The sequence below is a fragment of the Schistocerca serialis genome, chromosome 3, assembly GCF_023864345.2.
Source record: "Schistocerca serialis cubense isolate TAMUIC-IGC-003099 chromosome 3, iqSchSeri2.2, whole genome shotgun sequence".
Lineage (NCBI taxonomy): Eukaryota > Metazoa > Arthropoda > Insecta > Orthoptera > Acrididae > Schistocerca > Schistocerca serialis.
In genome coordinates, this window is record NC_064640.1 from 757,448,169 (window position 1) to 757,466,126 (window position 17,958).

The window sequence follows — 17,958 nt, forward strand, 5'->3', positions numbered from 1 at the left end:
CAATCATCCTCTGTACTCCTACGATATTTGTTCTCAGGCCGAACTGTTGAGGATCCATAAAACTGAAGCAATACACAATAATTATTTCACGTGATTCTTTCCTGACATATACGCTTCTTTTTCTAGAAATTGCCTTGTTGAATTAATAAATGTCATACACCTTTTCCTCAGCTGAATATTCGTATTGGTTTCCTGATTTCACAGGCTTGTAATTACTGTAGTAACCAAATATTACTCTCTGTTTTATTTTGTTAATTTAGGTTACTTCAACATTTTACTAAAACAGCCTATTGTAACTTAGCCATAGAGCCTGATCATTGGTGGTTTTGGATGTCGCTCCCGTTCATTGTAAGAACCTCTATTTTGATGCTGCGAGACACATAATTAGACTCTAATTACTTCTGACGTTTAAATGTATGTATATAGCAGTTATGCATTTTAAAGCCTCTTTGGTGACCAGTGGGGAACTTGAAGTGGTGAGGTCCATTTTAATAAGCACAGAGGTTATCTCCAAACCACGAACTCTGGCCATCTTAAATTTATCGACTCTGAAATTGTACTATCCCTCAGGAGGTTTGGCAATAATCAGGTGTATTGATAGTTCTGCTCAATGTGTATATGTAGTCTGAAAAGGTACTTTGTGGTAAAGAGTAGCGTGGATGTTGATTAGTTGATGGTCACTTTAAATCGATCAGAAATGTTAAAAACGTGAGAAGTCGTACATGTTTCCTTTCTAAACACTGTATGTTGCTTTTGACATTGTGGACCCAGGATAACAAAGAGCTGGCACATTTTATTAATTCTTTAGTCAGAATAGGATTTGAATAATCGTGATCTTCTCTTAAGCTCAGACCCTTAATAACGTTTGAGTTACGTCAGCTCCATTAGATAGTTAATTTGTCTATAATTAAACAGTACACTTGTTCACAACTGAATGTTTTACAACCCTACGGTCACTCTAAGTTGAGTAGGTGCAGGATATAATTGGATGAAACGTTTCTTGTGAAACCGATTTCAAATGAAAACTGTTGGAAGTATGAAACGTTTCCAAATTATTACGTGAAGATAAGTCTTTTAGTAAATAAAATGACGACAATTAGAATTAGATGTATCCGCTTAGCCAGGTAATCTAGAAGTTAAAATAAGACATATTTGGATTTTATTATTTGCATTGTATTACTTCTTTGGAAATGTAATAAACTTACGACACACTTCTCGAATATTACGTAATACTCTCTACGCCGCATAAAACGTGAGACATGCACACTTAACACATAACAACGGAATGCTTCTTCATAAAGTCAGTTGTTCAGATTTAGAGACACGGTGTCACTGAAGATGCCTGTGAAAAGTCAACTATGGCGACGTTGTTACCAGATGCGTCCAAACAGGATCAACACGCTGTCATACTTTTCTTGGTTGCCGAAGGACGAAGACCGATAGACCACCATCGGAGAATGAAGAATGTGTATGGCGCAGCATCTCTCTCGAAATCCACCGTTATGAAATGTTGAACCAAGTTCCGTGCGACAAAGGGTGCTGCTGCATCATTATAATGCACGTTCTCATTTCGCAAATTTTGTAACCCAGAAATTTCGCCAACCAGGTGGAAGACACCCGAGCTTGTACCCTTTATTCGGATTTTTCCATGTGCGATTATCCCCCCTTCGGTCCCTTAAATTCAACCTTAAATTGTCGACGATTCCTGTCGGACTTAGATGCACAGTATGCAGTGATGGACTTTTTCGTGCAGTAGAACACGGTGTTTTACCAAACGGGTATCTTCAAGTTGTTGCATCTGTGGGATGATTTCCTCAGTCTTCACGGCGATTTTGTCTGATTAGCGTATCGATTCTGCATTGTACAGCCTCAGAACCGAAGCTTCTTTTTCACCCCTTATAATATTACCTCTGGTGTGGCTTAGAGTGTACAACACGGCGAAAAATGACATATTTCGCGCGTGTTATTTGTTTCACTCTGTAACTTCCTCACTTCGACACAGGATGTAACAAGAGTATCGCCAAACTTCCAGGAAATATTTCTCACCCCAGGAAGAAGAAAGTACGCTTTTTGGAAACGGTTTCTCGAAACGATTTTTTTCTATGTTGCAGATCATTTTCTTCTTCCCTTCATAATAATAATCATCGAAAACACACAGATACAGCACGTAGCAACATTAAATGAAACTTTTCCTTACATAAAATGTTGTAGCCACCTTCTTGAGTACAGCATGAAACACTTTACCAAATGAAATGTTCAAAATGAACTCCATCAGTTAGGAAACGTTCATCAAAGCAGAATCGCACTGAAGACCTTGCGCATTGTTCTGCTAAAACGTATGCCATTATGAGCACGACAAAATAAGTACTTCATATCACTGTTAATGTTCGTAGACTTATAACAGACCCCATGACAGATGTATATATAATGATGGACCAGTTCCTTGGCCTTACTACAACACGGAATAAAATTTTCTTTGGTAACTCTTGTTGATCCCAGATGAGACCAACATATGCAGGTAATTAATGGAGAAGCTGAAAACTGTGGCTAGCTTGCTGATTTTACTAAATATTGTACGATAAACGCCTAGATTGTGAGCCTCCATGTATATCTCAACGAATAATTAATTGTCAATTAGAAAATAACTATTGATAAGGCCTCCGTATGCGTGTCTGGGTATCTAAAAGGATTAGTTACGCAGCAGTCTGAGCACCAACCAGCGCTTTTAACACACTAACACAAAAAAATTCAAACACAAAGTTCAAACAAATGCAGGCAGGAGGTTGCAGAGAAAATAATGTTCACTACTCAAAGCGTTTTTATTTTAATAAAATTGGATTTTTTCGGTCACTGTAACATTTACCGCAAGCTAATAATATTATAATATCGAATTAATTGTATCTGAATGAGGGCTTAAACGAAAAGGAACAGAATCTTACTTTTGCATAAACTTCCGGAAAGTTACGGAAAATAATTAATGTTCCTTCGGGCAAATTTAAAGACCCACAGTTGCGAAGTAACTAAATTTAAAATGCATATCGGCCGGAAAAGAAAGGAAAAAAACCTCAGTGTAGTTCATCTGACTTAAAACGTACTATGTCCTTAAGATGAAAATATTTCAGTTTCCCAGTGACGCAAGAGAACATCACAAGTCCACGACTCAATACACAATAATTTCGACGTAGTCGAGAGGCTACCTAGTACCGCTCGCAAGGACTCCCTATTCCAAATCTCAAACCCAACTGCAGAACAAGCGCCCCTGGAAAGATGGCTGCCACCTATTTGAGACTCCACAGTGGCGTGAGTGAAGTGCAAACACTTCCGACATTCGTCCATTCTTAAAAACTATAAATTTAATGTCATATACGTGTTGCCATATACGAATTTGCACGTGAATTTCTTCAGTTTTCTATTGCCGTTCTTAGTCTTTCGCTATCATAAATAGTGTGTCAACAAATAACGATTTTATGTAGGTGAACGCTACTTAGCTTTGTTCTGTTAGTATTAAATATAAACAATGAAAAAATGTTACATTCATGCAACCCTAGCTTTGTCTATTTCCTAATGCTGATAAAACTTTAAATGTTTTATTTATTATTTGCTAGCTGACCAACCCAACATTGCCGGAGTATTCATTTTACCATTTCTCTATTAAAAATGAAAACAAAAGATGAACAATGTTTGTAGTACAATACAAAAAAGTTTCCTTTTCGTTTATTCGTGAAAAGACCTTCGAAATCATGGAACAATTGCACAGAGGTCCGGACAGTTTCTATATGCTGGAAACAGCGGCTTCGCGGATCTACAGTATGATTTTGTAAACGTGTCCGTCGCCAAGCCTCATCATAGCTCTGTAGACATCTATTGCTTTCGCCCACAGCCGTTCGCACTTTGTTGTTGAAAGATATCAAAAGCGCTGCCAGGTGTCAGGGATTTCCTTAAGTTGATTCGATTATGGGAGTGTCTTAGTAGTAGGGAACAAGTGTGTTAAGACTTCATGCTTGATGACGCATGTTTTTCACGCATCTTAGTGTTTATGATGTCATATCTATTGAGCTATGTGTCGCTCTACATTTCTGTACGTACATTCAACAGCATTTGTGTATACCGTCTGAGAAATAAGTTGCGAATAGAGTTAGTAGCAAAGACGTAATAAAGTTTAACGTCATGCACAGTGCAGCAGTTTTCCATGCAGCTCAGTGTTTATGACGTTATAACTCTTGACTTATGGATGGTACCATGATATAATTTTACAGGTATTTTTACGGTCATATGTGCGTATTGTTTGCCAAATTGTTGTGAACAGAGTTAGTAGCACAGAAGCAACGTACAGAAAGATCCTGTTCGTTCTTTCTGAAGGACTAACAGTTTGCTCTTAGGGGGCGAGACAATGTGAAAATCTTGCACGTGGTTTTTGAAAGTGTTGTGGGCTGCAGAAAACCCATAGGTAGCGGTAGCTGAGTCACCCTATATATTATTCCGTATCACAAACGGGACATTCATCTGAATACCTTTTCTGTCTTCTTATGTGCATCCCACACTCGTTACAACACAGCACCCCATATCGTTGGCCCAGTTAAAACTCTCCTGCAAACCAGTTGCCGTGATTCTAGCAAGAAACAAGTGACCTGTTATTTACATGCGTCTGAATGTCAAAGACTGATCAGGTCGAAACCCACCGCTTCTGTTATACTGATTCGATACAACCGAAACTGAATATTAGAGAGGAAGTTGACACAAACAAAAAGATAGTAGTGCTCGCCACACATAAACTTTTTATTTCGATAGCAACAACTTGTTCCAATCAACGTCAGAATAGCAGAAGCCATTGCAACTGTACTACGTTGAGAAAGGTTTCTCCGTTCAAAATGAACTCAAAATGTGGGGGGTGCAGTAATGCTCACAATGTTAAACAAATGACTTGTGTTATGAACAGTCTTCAGAAAACAAAATTATGTCTTCCTTTTAAAAAAAGGGGCCAAAATATTGACTTCTGTAACTTATTGGTCTATCACAAGCTTAATACCAATGAATTAAAAGACAAAATAACATTGCAGGGACAACTGCAATGGAAAGTAATCAAACTCCAATCAATTAATAACCCCCATACATTGTTAGGTATCTGACAGTACGATTGGTAAAGGTAGATGACAAATATTGTCCTATATCCACCAAACAAATTTTACAGCTATCTTTGTTTCGCCCATACAACTTCACCAAACGTAAAGAAAGATTTACAAGTAGTGTATTCAGGGGAAACATCAATTTTAGTATTATTCAGTACTATTTCATGGAAATTATGTTTTAGGTTGATACATAATTAAAACATTACCTCACTGAAGCGCAAAACATTAGATCGTCATAGTCGTAATGGCAAAATATGCCTCTCCACTATTTGAGCCAACTGAATTAACGACTACATCAGTACAAAAGGCAAATACAGTTTCATCCTGACATGTACCACTTTTTAAACTAACCAACGGATGACTGACGAAGGATTCTCATCACTATATTTACCTTGCACTGAAATGCACACAGTAACTTACAGCTATTTAATCAAATATACTCACATATGGTAATAACTGAAAAGAGGTCTACTTCATCGACGAAACCCTTCTGCTCCCAACCATGTGCTTTTTATCAAACAAAACTATTAACGTTATTTCAGAACCATCGACAACAAACTTCAAACCGAAATCACACTACGCCATAAGAGATACCAGAAATGCGAGCAATTTTTACTTCGTACGTATAATTTTAATGCAATAATGATTGATGCATTTTGTCCACAACAGTTACCACAAAAACTTGGCACAGAATATCACAAATAATTGCAAATTAAATCGTACTGCCTCGTATTTTTAGCACTGAGTATCATGCACAAGCCTATTCTTTGATTTTTCTTTCTTGAGTTGAACATTATGTGACAAATCTGGAGCGTGGTTTAGACCAAATTTCGGCCTAGAAATTATTTACTAATAGGCCAGGACACTTGACAGTGAACATTTCACAGTATAACATGGACCTGAATACGTGCCCCTTTCGTACTCTCATATAATTCCAAATCATACATTTTTATTATACACAGTCTCTAAAACGCTGATAATTAATACTCGAATTTTTTTGCTGCCTTCTAGTAGATGTAGTCCGCAAAGGTCTCCTTTCTTTTGGACGATAGTTTTCAATATCTTGCCACGTAAAAGGTGTAACAGTTAACAAACAACGATTGAAGATAACTACACGGGATTTATCTGTATCTAATTCCTTGTACTTCGTTCATTAAGAAAACTAGCTGATGTATGTGTTACCTGTACTGCCATGTAAAGACAGGTTGTTGTTAACATTGCTACAAAAAATCTCGGAAGGCATTGACTGATTTCCTTCTAGTCATGACACTACACTCTAATGAAAATTTGGTGGGACGTATATATATATATATATATATAAACGTATGGATCATGTAAACAAATATACGTACTATTTAAGGGGGAAGACTTTTACCAAAATTCTCTAACATTTCTTGACTGATTTACTTCAGATTTTTACACGTGACTCTTGTAAACATTCCTACGGACATGGGATGAATACTTTTTAAACAGCAGTGCACAAATCTTCCGTTAACACAGACTGCAAGAAATAATATACTGTGTTGTGCTCACATGTTAAAATGTTAGGTTCTGTTTTCAGTAAGTTTTAACTACGATAGTAGGGAATTTAAATTATTAAACAAATTGATCCTCCCGTATATATTCTCTCTCACTATACATATTTTTAGGCAAAACTTGTGTACACAACGATGTGCTGTTTTGTTTTCTTTCACGTAGTTGTTTTCACAGAAGACAAGAAATTTGTACTTATGGCTGATCGGTTTACGGTTACAATACTACTATGAAATCTCGTTTACAACAACAATAAACCATGCCTAAGGTCAGAGAGAATGGGGGGGGCGGAAATTGCCATTAAGAAGAGGAAAGAGGGGTTAGACAGAGAAGGGTGGAAGCAAGACATGGAAAGAAAGGCGAGATCAGGAGATAGACAGAGAGCGGGCTAGCAGGTGAAGGACAGAGAGATGGGTAAGAAGTCGTAGATAGACAGAGAGAGGGGGAGCAGGATATGGATAGAGAAAGGCGGGAGAAGGAGAGAGGGAAAATATGTCCAGTTCCCATGTATATTTAGCAATTGCAAAGCATTACCGGAGCAGCTATTTGATAACATCAGATAATGTAGCTTCTATGGAGTATCTGACCTCTGCACATCCCAAGTGCAGTAATGCTGTCTCAGTTGTTAACTTCTTTTCTTTAGACAGTCATGCGGGAGAGGGCTCTCCTAATTTGAATACTCTTTCTCCAAATGGCAATAAATGGTATCTGTGTAAATTTTCGTAGGAACATCTAACATAACCTAACCTGACCTAAACTAATCTTTGTTTTGGATGTCTGGATGGCTCAAATGGCTCTTAGCACTATTGGACTTAACATCTATGGTCATCAATCCCCTAGAACTTAGAACTACTTAAACCTAAGTAACCTAAGGACATCACACAACACCCAGTCATCACGAGGCAGAGAAAATCCCTGACCCCGCCGGGAATCGAACCCGGGAACCCGGGTGCGGGAAGCGAGAACGCTACCGCACGACCACGGGATGTCTGGAATCTCGCTCTAGAGAAGTGTCTGGAATCGCGCATGCACGGTTTCAGTTGCGCACAGTCTCTGCAGAGAAGCTGCGCTGCGCGGAGATGATTAAAGGTGATGTTTGCACTTCGAGGATGCGTCTCAGATTTATGGCTCTGAGCACTATGGGACTGAACTGCTGAGGTCACCAGTCCCCTAGAACTTAGAACTACTTAAACCTAACTAACCTAAGGACATCACACACATCCATGCCCGAGGCAGGATTCGAACCTGCGACCGTAGCGGTCGCGCGGTTCCAGACTGTGGCACCTAGAAGCGCTCGGCCACACTGGCCGGCCCAGATTTATGTGTTGGTCATGAGAAGAGAGGAGGAGACAGACAGTTGGTCTTTGGTGTTGGATGTGAAAAGCCGAGTTTTGGTGACGGTCGGAAATAACTTATTTTCCAACTATGGAATGGTTCAAATGGCTCTGAGCACTATGGGACTTAACATCTATGGTCATCAGTCCCCTAGAACTTAGAACTGCTTAAACCTAACTAACCTAAGGACATCACACAACACCCAACTAAGGACCTTAACTTTAAACTTACGCTAAAGGAACTTTGATAGTTTCCGTAAATTTGTGGAACTTTCTGCTATGTGGCTGTGTTTGCTATGTGGCTGTGTTTGTTTTGGGATACGTGAGTGTTCTCAATACATTAATGGAGAGCGACGTTAACTTGCAGTGTCTGCATTTATTCATGAAATCCCTTCTGATACATCGAAGAGTGGAGTACTTCCGTAGATTAGAAAAACTGCTGTTAATGGCTCCTTGTAAATGAGAAAGTGACATGAATGGTTAGTTAAGTCGGTGAGAATGGGAGTTTTAGGATGTAATAAAAAAATATATCGACAAGATTTCAGGAAACATGCATCACACATGAAAAAATGTTATTTGGACATATGACTAGAAATACTTCATTCCCGTGTTAGAGCTCATATTCTGCTTCTCATGGTCACACTAAACATGGGTGCCACAGTAATAAAACTTACCAGCATTACATGAAACGTTTTCTTACATGAAATGTTCAACATACTGTCTTCGTTACAGTATGAAATATTTTCCTTAGTGATATGTTCAAAATGCTCTCCGTCAACAAGACTACATGCATCAACACGCCATTCCATGTAATCCTTCATACGCTGATGTATCTCTATTGTTTCACAGCCTTCAACAGTACAGTCACGATGAATTTGTACACCTTGTAGTGGGTTCAGGTCAAGGGAGTGTGGAGCTTGAAACCACACATTCCGATAATTGCGACTAGAAACTTTAAAACGCGATACGACGATGAGCGCGCGTTCCGTTTGTGACGAGAGAAAGGCGCGGCCGAGCCGGCGCACGTGTTTTACCAGCTGGGTGGAAATGGGGACCGAGACAGCAGAACTCAGTGGCCGCAAAGGTCTCCCAATATCATCAATAGCGGCCCCCTTTAAGCCTTAATGATTGGTGGACACTCTGAGTATGTGTATTACCAAGATTGCAGGTTAGATGCACGAATGCGCTGGCCATGTAGTGGGGAAAATACGCGTCCGGCAGTTAGCGTATGACATAGAAAGGTAGTGGCCATGGATGGTTTCGCAAACACTGTCTCCACGTACGCGTACTCCATAATTACTCTGTTATGTAAACCAAACATAAGGGGTTACATTCGTCTGGTATGTGACGTTCCCGTGGGAGGGGGCAGGGTGTGGGGGCGGTCCACTGGGGGCCAAAAGGCATAATAACACTGGATTCGATGTGGGGCGGCGGTGGGGTGAGCGAACTGCTGTAGCCTGTTGTTGGGTTGTGAACCATTGAGGGCTCCATCTGGGACGAAGCGTCTCCGTCGCTTCTGGGTACCCAGTTCAATACACACATACATACACACACACTAACTAGTTACACATAAGCGAGTAAGTAGCATGATTGCACTGACAAAATTAAGACCAGTGCTTGTGTGAAAGCGCGCTTTCGATACTAAATGTAGTTTTCAAATTATTTGATGTTAATTGTTTTGTGTATAAAATGAACTTCAAAAATCAATATCTCGACAAACCGTAAAGCGATTTTCGCAGAGAAAGTGTCTACGGACAGATCTAATTAAGTTCTATCGGACTACGGAAGTAGAGGTTTTACTAATAACAACTATTTTTAATTACAGGCCATAATGTGCTTCCGCGGGTAAGAATATGAATTTGTATATAAATATTAAATTGAAATTAGTGGTTATATTTCGAACCAGACATGGTCAGGGATGTATAAATGTACTCAGTTTTAATAGTTTATAATTATTAGTAAGAGAAGAACGTAAAGTAGTGTATACATGGCTAAAATCATTATTTGCGAACACAATATTTAAGATGTAAGATTGCTAAGAATAGCAATAGAAAAGTCAGGAGAAGCACGTACATATTCATACATGATACATGTATGCAACATTAAATCTGTAGTTTTTACCTATGTTGCGGAAGTCAGATTCTCATCACTGAGAGGGCTTAAATACGCAAAGAAATCTTGCGGTACTTACAAATGGCAGTAGGCATCCTCTCGAGAGTGTCGAAATTATTCTGTGTTGAGTCCTGGACTTTTGATTTTTGTGTGTGTCTCTGGCGAATACTCTGAAATGTTTTCACCACAGAATAATTTGCGTTAGGTGAACTAGCCTGAGCTCTACAATTTGCCTCTGGTTATTTTTTATGAGTGTTCGATGCGTCGGAGGAATAAAATGGGGTTTCCAATTAGAAGTTATGAAATACTGGCCTGTTCTACCCTCGCAGCATGGAGGTGTGGTGCCACGTGCCATTCGATATTCCACGGCATGTACTAAATTACCATTGTGTACCGCTTTCTAGTCCTGCGATTACAGCGCCATCTGTGACAAAATAAAGAAAATGCTTCAAACAAAACGTACGTAGACTTCGCAATAGAACCGTAATCTGCAGCGAAATACGGGGTTTCCCATCGAAGATTTCAAAGTTGTCTCCCGCCATCCACGCACGGGTTGGGATGGTGCGTCTAGTGTGGTATCTCCCACCGAGGCAAACAAATTGGAATTATAACTTTTGGATCCGGTGTGTGAATTTTGAGATTTTTCAATATCTTCAGTTAAAATCTGCAACGTACGGGGGATTTATTGTAAAATTATCAATTTATTGAGAAATATCAATTGGTAGTCTTAGTCGACCATGAGTTGCTATCTGACTTAAACTGGCTCTGTTTAAACGCGCGGTTATGCCCCCAGTATCATTTGCACCGAAATTACTATTACACTCTAATTATTAAACAAAAATATGGCGATTGCTAGCCACGAAATCAATTATGCAGTGATTAGTATATGATACCAAATAAAGATTTATTCAGAAAACAGGATGAGCAATATTTCTAGCCTAACATGACAATCCAATACACTCGCTAACCTAGCTAGCCTATCATTGGCACAATGCATCCTCTTCTCCTAACTACTTAAGTCAACACTGAAACCAGAAGTGACTCTATTTAAGTTCTGCCTGAACGGACACAGACTCAGAGAGCACCAGTCAAAGAGCTAGCGGAACACGAACTCATTCAGAACTACAGTGCCCTACTTTGGCTGATGATTGCTAATATCACCGTAATTCTCCGTGATGATTACGACGGTCGGCCCAGCCAAGGTCGTGATGCCGTCTTTCCCGTGAGCGAGCTTGGCTTTAATCTCTAACGTGGACGTGGTTTGCGTCCGTAAACTCCTGTAAGCAAGTGTTCAATTTCGGTGTCCGTCACTAGTCAATACTCAAGCTACTTGCACATATGTCAAGAGTAGTTGATCGATTCAAGTGCGTGGCAGCAAAGGTACACTTCAGATTGCATATGAACACCACAAGTTAGCACAAATCTCTTTCTCTTCTCAGAGGACAAGATAATGCTACGTGTGTGGAGTCGTATGCTCTACACTATTCAGACTTGGAGAGTGACCACTGGACTCAATGCCGGTAATTTCTCCAAGCTACTTCTCTACACGCTCTCCAAGCAGGGCAGCCAGACACCGCGACTGCTCTCCTCCACAGCCGACCACAGAGTCTTCCTCAGAGTTTTTGCAAACCTGGCCGTTCTTCGCCGCATGGATCCGTGCGCGTTGGTAGCCAATCACGACACAGACTTCCATGTATCCATGCGCGTTTGTACCCAACCACGACACAGAATTCTCCCGCGGTTACTGTTGCCACCAAACTTTAAACACGTATCTCTACGCGCTCTGCGCCAATTCCGCAAATTTTCCACTGTGGCCCGAAATCGTTTTTCTCTCTTTCGCATATAGCTCCTACTTCGCTTCTTGTCGTGATGGCCCAGCCTCTCCCAACGTCTTTGGTGGCCTGAAGTGCCAGCCGACAAAGGGGTCCGGCCGTGACCATCCCGTTAGTTTGACATGACATAAACACCTACCTTAGGGATTCCGGCAGTGTTCCAGCCTCTGTGCCCTTCTCGTTAGTCTGACATGACACACACAACTTCCTTTTCTGTGTCCATTATCTCCTACCGGTGGGCCAATTATCAATTATTATTCGGTGTATTAGTACTGATTTAGCATCATGTAAGGTGCAAAATCTGCTACCTTACAAATCAAAACCACAGATAACGCTTCAAGTGCATTTCTAGATACATATACGAGCATAACAGAATGATCCCAGTTGTGACCTAGCTGTTTAGCGCCCTCCACCATAAATCATCTGTAGCTGTCTATTGCTGAATATATTTCTATTACAAGCAATCTTATTCTGGCATCTGTTAGGAACACGAGTGACCGAGTACCAAATATCGAGAGTTATGACATACAAGACGCTTTGTATTCTCTTTTATGAAGGCATTGCTGTCAAAATTTCCGTCGACGCAAAGCGAGAATTTCTACTGAGCGATGTGGGACAGTTGTTAAAAATCGGTATTCGTATTCGGAAGCCTTGTTGTTTGAAGCCCTTCTAAACTTCCGGGATGACGTATCATTTACCGCCGTGCAATTCCTTAAGGAGCCTAAAACTTACCGATTGCAATACTGCCCTATACCAGTCTTAAAATCAATCTTTAATGGCTTCAGGTTCAACAGACCGTTGAACCATAACCCAAATGTTGCTCATAGATACATGTATGACACCTCTCGGCACGTCATTGAGTTTCACATATGTTGCTGTACTCGTATAAATTAGCAGGAATCTAACGGTTATAAATGTCTGTAGCAGATTAGTAGAAAATTTTAAGATCAATGAGGTACATCCTATGCGAAGGAAACTGTTGTTTAAGGTCCAGAGGCATACTAGAGAAACTTCTTTCTCTTTATTCCTCGCACTTTCGCAGTTAACACAAATAGAAGTCACATAAAGCGTCGATTGACAGTCAATGGAGCAAGCAGATAACAAGGAAAGTTTTCATTTTTTCAGTATGTTTTCTGCATAGGTTTATTTCTCTATTTTTATTTATTCATTTTCTCATTAAACCTGATCATCTTAGGGCCATCAGGCCCTCACTTACATCGGACCAGGGTTCCACACATACAGCAGCGTTTTCGTATCATAGTTACCTAAGAAATAACAATTTCAATGTGACAACAGGTACTAAACCGATTTGAGTGTCTGAAGTGGCAGTGTGAGTAAACTGTACTGACTATTACTAATAAAGTTAATACTGGCTGTATTTGTACTAGTCTAGCTGTTGCCACTAACAGTGAAAGTAATAATGATAATAAAAATAATGTTAGTAATGATAGTAGTAGGTATAAGAATTTATAAATGTACGAAATAGATGTTATATGACATAGGAAGTTCTGGAGAAAGGAAATTTAAGGAGACTGTATTGGCTAGGAATACTGGGACATGAGGAAGATCAGGTTGGAGAGAGGGATGTACAATGGTAGCGAGTGCGAACAGGGAAAATGGTAATCCTTATTGATGCATTAGCTGATATGTCATTAACTGTCTTATGAAGGTTAGGTCACATTTAATCTTTATTTTAAACACACAACACTTCTCTCCAGTGTCACCTATAGCTCCTAACGCTTAACCAACTCGCTTATGATAGTGCATTGTAATACACTCAAGACACCCTTTACAGTCAGTACGAAAATAAATTAATACGTATGTTACACGATCGGTCATGAGTTTTAATTGTTATTGGCACGTACCAGCACACGACGCTTCTTTGATCTTACGAACACCGCAATTCTTTTTACTTTAATGCTTCCCAAAATGAACAGACAGTCTTCTAAGATAATTGTGTTTCGCGTCTGTGTAGCGAATCCTTGGAAAATGAATTTCGAAATCTGGTTACATCGTCACTCAATTACAGTGTGCTTCGGGTGTGAGGTCATGTATGACTGTTACCTCAGAAAATATGGGTGTCCATAGAAAAGAACAGGTGGGCACGCCTAAATGCGCTGTTTACGCTCAGGGCAATCTTTTTTCTGGCAGCGAGCACCGGCGATAGACCGCCAAACGATCGCTGTGGCCATGTCTGCGGCTACTCTCAGCTTGCGCAGTGCCAGGGGCAGGCAACTTTTTTAAGACCTTAGCGAACAATTTTCCACAAGCAGCTTATCTTCTGTGTGATGGAGATGAAGTTTTTACGGCCATGGTGCTGATGGAAAAAATTGTGATGTCAGCGTTAGTGTTGATCGTGAAAGCAGCTGTGATATTCTTGTGATCTTGGCTTTTGCTACCATCACAGGAAGCACTCCATCAGACATTTTTTCCCCAAAGAGAGAATTCAACAAAATACCACGTATCTGTAAAATAGTTTCAGTCTTACATGCCGCCAGTGCTTGTTTTTGACGTTATCCTAAAATTTTCAATTATGCACCGAACGAGGTGGCGCAGTGGTTAGCACACCGGACTCTCAGTCGGGAGGACGACCGTTCAAAACCCGTGTCCGGCCACCCTGACTTGGGTTTTCTGTGATTTTCGTAAATCACTTCAGGCAAATATGGGGATGGATTCTTTCAAAGGACATTACCGATTTCCTTCTCCGTCCTTTCCAATCCGAGCTTGTGCTCCGTCTCCAATTACCTCGTTGTCGACGTGACGCTAAACACTGATCTCCTCTCCCCCCCCCCCCCCCCTCCTCCATCAATCACACTATTTTATTTTTAATCATAATCCAGTAGGTGTCAAATAAAAATCAAGGTGTCAAAATTAATCTAAATTTAAAAAAATGTGCGATTATAAATTACAATAATTCATTGTCTATTTCCTTAATTGTTTATATACGTGTGGTGTCTGTTCTTTCGGGTAATTTTGATCCTGCAGCCACTATGCATCAAGACATGAAGGAATTAAAGACAGTAGCAGTCAGTGTGGAGTAGCTTAGGTCAGTGGAACGAGTAGAGCTTTTGTGCTAGACTGAGATTCTGACCCGACTTTTCTGCATAGTAGTCAGTTGCGCTAACCACTACACCATCCGGACACAGTGGCAACCATAACCGCATGAACTACCCCAGCATGCCTTCCGTCAGACCCAAATTCTCAACTTATACCATGCACTACTGATGTAGAGCCCCTGATCATAAGCCTCATCACTTACGGCACTCTCCGATTCCCGCACGGGTTCGAGCATGGTGTGAATTTGGAGTAGAGGGATCATTGGTCTTCATTGCCTTCATTATATATATAGTGTTTCTTCTTTCATGTCCGACGTAACAGACAACACTTATACACGATCCCTTCAGCGCAGATGCTTACTAAGCTCAAACGATTACGGGATCAGGGAGAAGCGCAAGAAGTGAGGCTAATGAGTAGAGGCACTACATCAGTTGTGTGTGTTATAAGTTGAGAATTTGAGCCTGACGGGATCATGCTACGGTAGTCAATGCGGTTGTGGTGACCACTGTATCCGGATACTGTAGTGGTCAGCGCAACTGCCTAGAGACCAGGAGACCTGGGTTCGAATTCCGATCTGTCACAAAGTTTCAACTTGCCCCGTTGATGTAAATCAGTGTCCACTGACAAATAATGTCTTCAATTGTTTTGTGTCTTGATTAAATTTTTATTCTGGGCTTAATATAACGATGTATTTGAGTAAATTAGATTTTTAGAAGTTAGTGCTCCACAAATCGTAAATATTTGAAAAACAACATCGGTATCAGCAGCTTCTGGCGATGAATCATGACTTTTTAAAATACAGTATTTTTTTCAATCCAAACAATTCATGGAGTAGGACCTCATCGTTGAACCTCGGTTTAACTTGCATCGTGTTATTGCATACACATGCAATGGACTGTGAACGTAAATAGAAGTAACTTTTTCCATATAATTAGGCGACAAAATCCACTGCTGTACGATTACATCATTGGCGACAAATTAGTAGGAACAATAACTACCTTATAATACATAGGAGTAACCATTCTATGTGACCTAAAGGTGGCTGTCCCCATATAACGAATTGTACGGAAACCATATGCCAGGAACAGATTCGCCGAAAGTGTCCTGAACATGCAGTTGTAATGGGAATGTGGGTGTGACTACAATTTGCCAGCTACGTATCGGGAGACCCACGTTATGAAAACTGGCACTCGTGTGACATTATTCTGAATGACTTGTCCGAAAATACTCGTATCTTCGATCAGATAGAGAACCACCCAGTGAAAGTGACGCCTTAGACTTCCTAGCAACAAACAGACCTGAGGTTATCAAATAAGATAACGCAGAGGAAGGTGTCAGTGATCATAGTACTGCTATACAACTACGACCACTGGTTTTTATGGAATGTTAAGAGAGGTAGGAAGATGGTTTTGCTTAGCTAGAGTGACAGGATACAAACTGCAGAATATCTGAGTAGTCAGCATAAAATATTCAGTGATGAGAATGACGACGTGAAGCACAAACGGAAGAAATTCAGAAGCATCGTTCAGTATGACTGCAAATCACATTTAAGTGCCTGGCAGAGGGCTCAGTGAACCACCTTCACAATTCTCTACAATTCCCATCCCGTATAGCGCGCGGGGAGAACGAACACTTATATCTTTCCGTACGAACTCTGATCTCCCTTATTTTATCATGATGATCGTTTCTCCCTATGTAGACTGGCGACAACAAAACATTTTCGAATTTGGAGGAGAAAGCTGGTGACTAAAATGTCGTGGGAAGATTACGACGCAATAGAAAACGCTTTTCTTTTAATGACGTCCATCCCAAACCCTGTATCATTTCAGTGACACTCTCTCCCCCTATTTCGCGGAATACAAAACGTGCTGCCCTTCTGTGAACTTTTGCGATATACTCTGTCAATCCTATATGGTAATGACCGAGCGAGGTGGCGCAGTGGTAGCACGCTGGACTCGCATTCGGGAGGACGACGGTTCAATCCCGTCTCCAGACATCCTGATTTAGGTTTCCCGTGATTTCCCTAAATCGTTTCAGGCAAATGCCGGGATGGTTCCTTTGAAAGGGCACAGCCGATTTCCTTCCCAATCCTTCCCTAACCCGAGCTTGCGCTCCGTCTCTAATGACCTCGTTGTCGACGGGACGTTAAACACTAACCTAACCTAACCTATCTGGTAATGATCTCTCACCGGCCAGAAGTATTCTAAAAGAAGACGGACAAGCGTAGTGCAGGCAGTCTTCTTAGTAGATCTGTTACATTTCCTAAGTGTCCTGCCAATGACACGCAGTCGCTGGTTTGCCTTCCTCACAGCGTTTTCTATATGTTCCATCCAATTTAAGTTGTTAGTAATTGCAATACCTAGGTATTTAGCTGAATTTACGGCTTTTAGATTTGACTGATATAGCGTGTAACCGAAGTATAACGAATTCCTTTTAGCACTCATGTGAATGACCTCACGCTTTTCGTTATTTAGTTTCTACTGCTAGTTTTGGCACCGTCCAGATATCTTTTCTAAATAGTTTTGCAATTTGTTTTGATCTTCTGATGACTTTATTAGTCAATGAACGACAGCGTCATCTGCAAACAACCTAAGACGGCTACTCAGATTGTCTCCCATATCGATTATATAGGTAAGGGACAGCAAAGGGCCTATAACACTACCTTGGGGAACACCAGGAATCACTTCTGTTTTACTCAATGACTTTCCGTCAATTACTGCAACCAGTGACCTTGGTCTAAATCTCTCAATTTCTGCCGATACTATTTCTTTGAATTCAAGCCACATCTGGTCTACACTTATACTGTTAATTTGGAAAGAGCCGAGATTGTCTCCCAGGAAGGCGTTAAGTGAATTTTTATCTACATTTTTGAACAGGTATGTTTTTCGTTTTTTTCGGAGGATTTGGGGTTACAATATTCAGTCTCGCTACGACAACCCTGTATTCACTAATCCCTGTATCTGT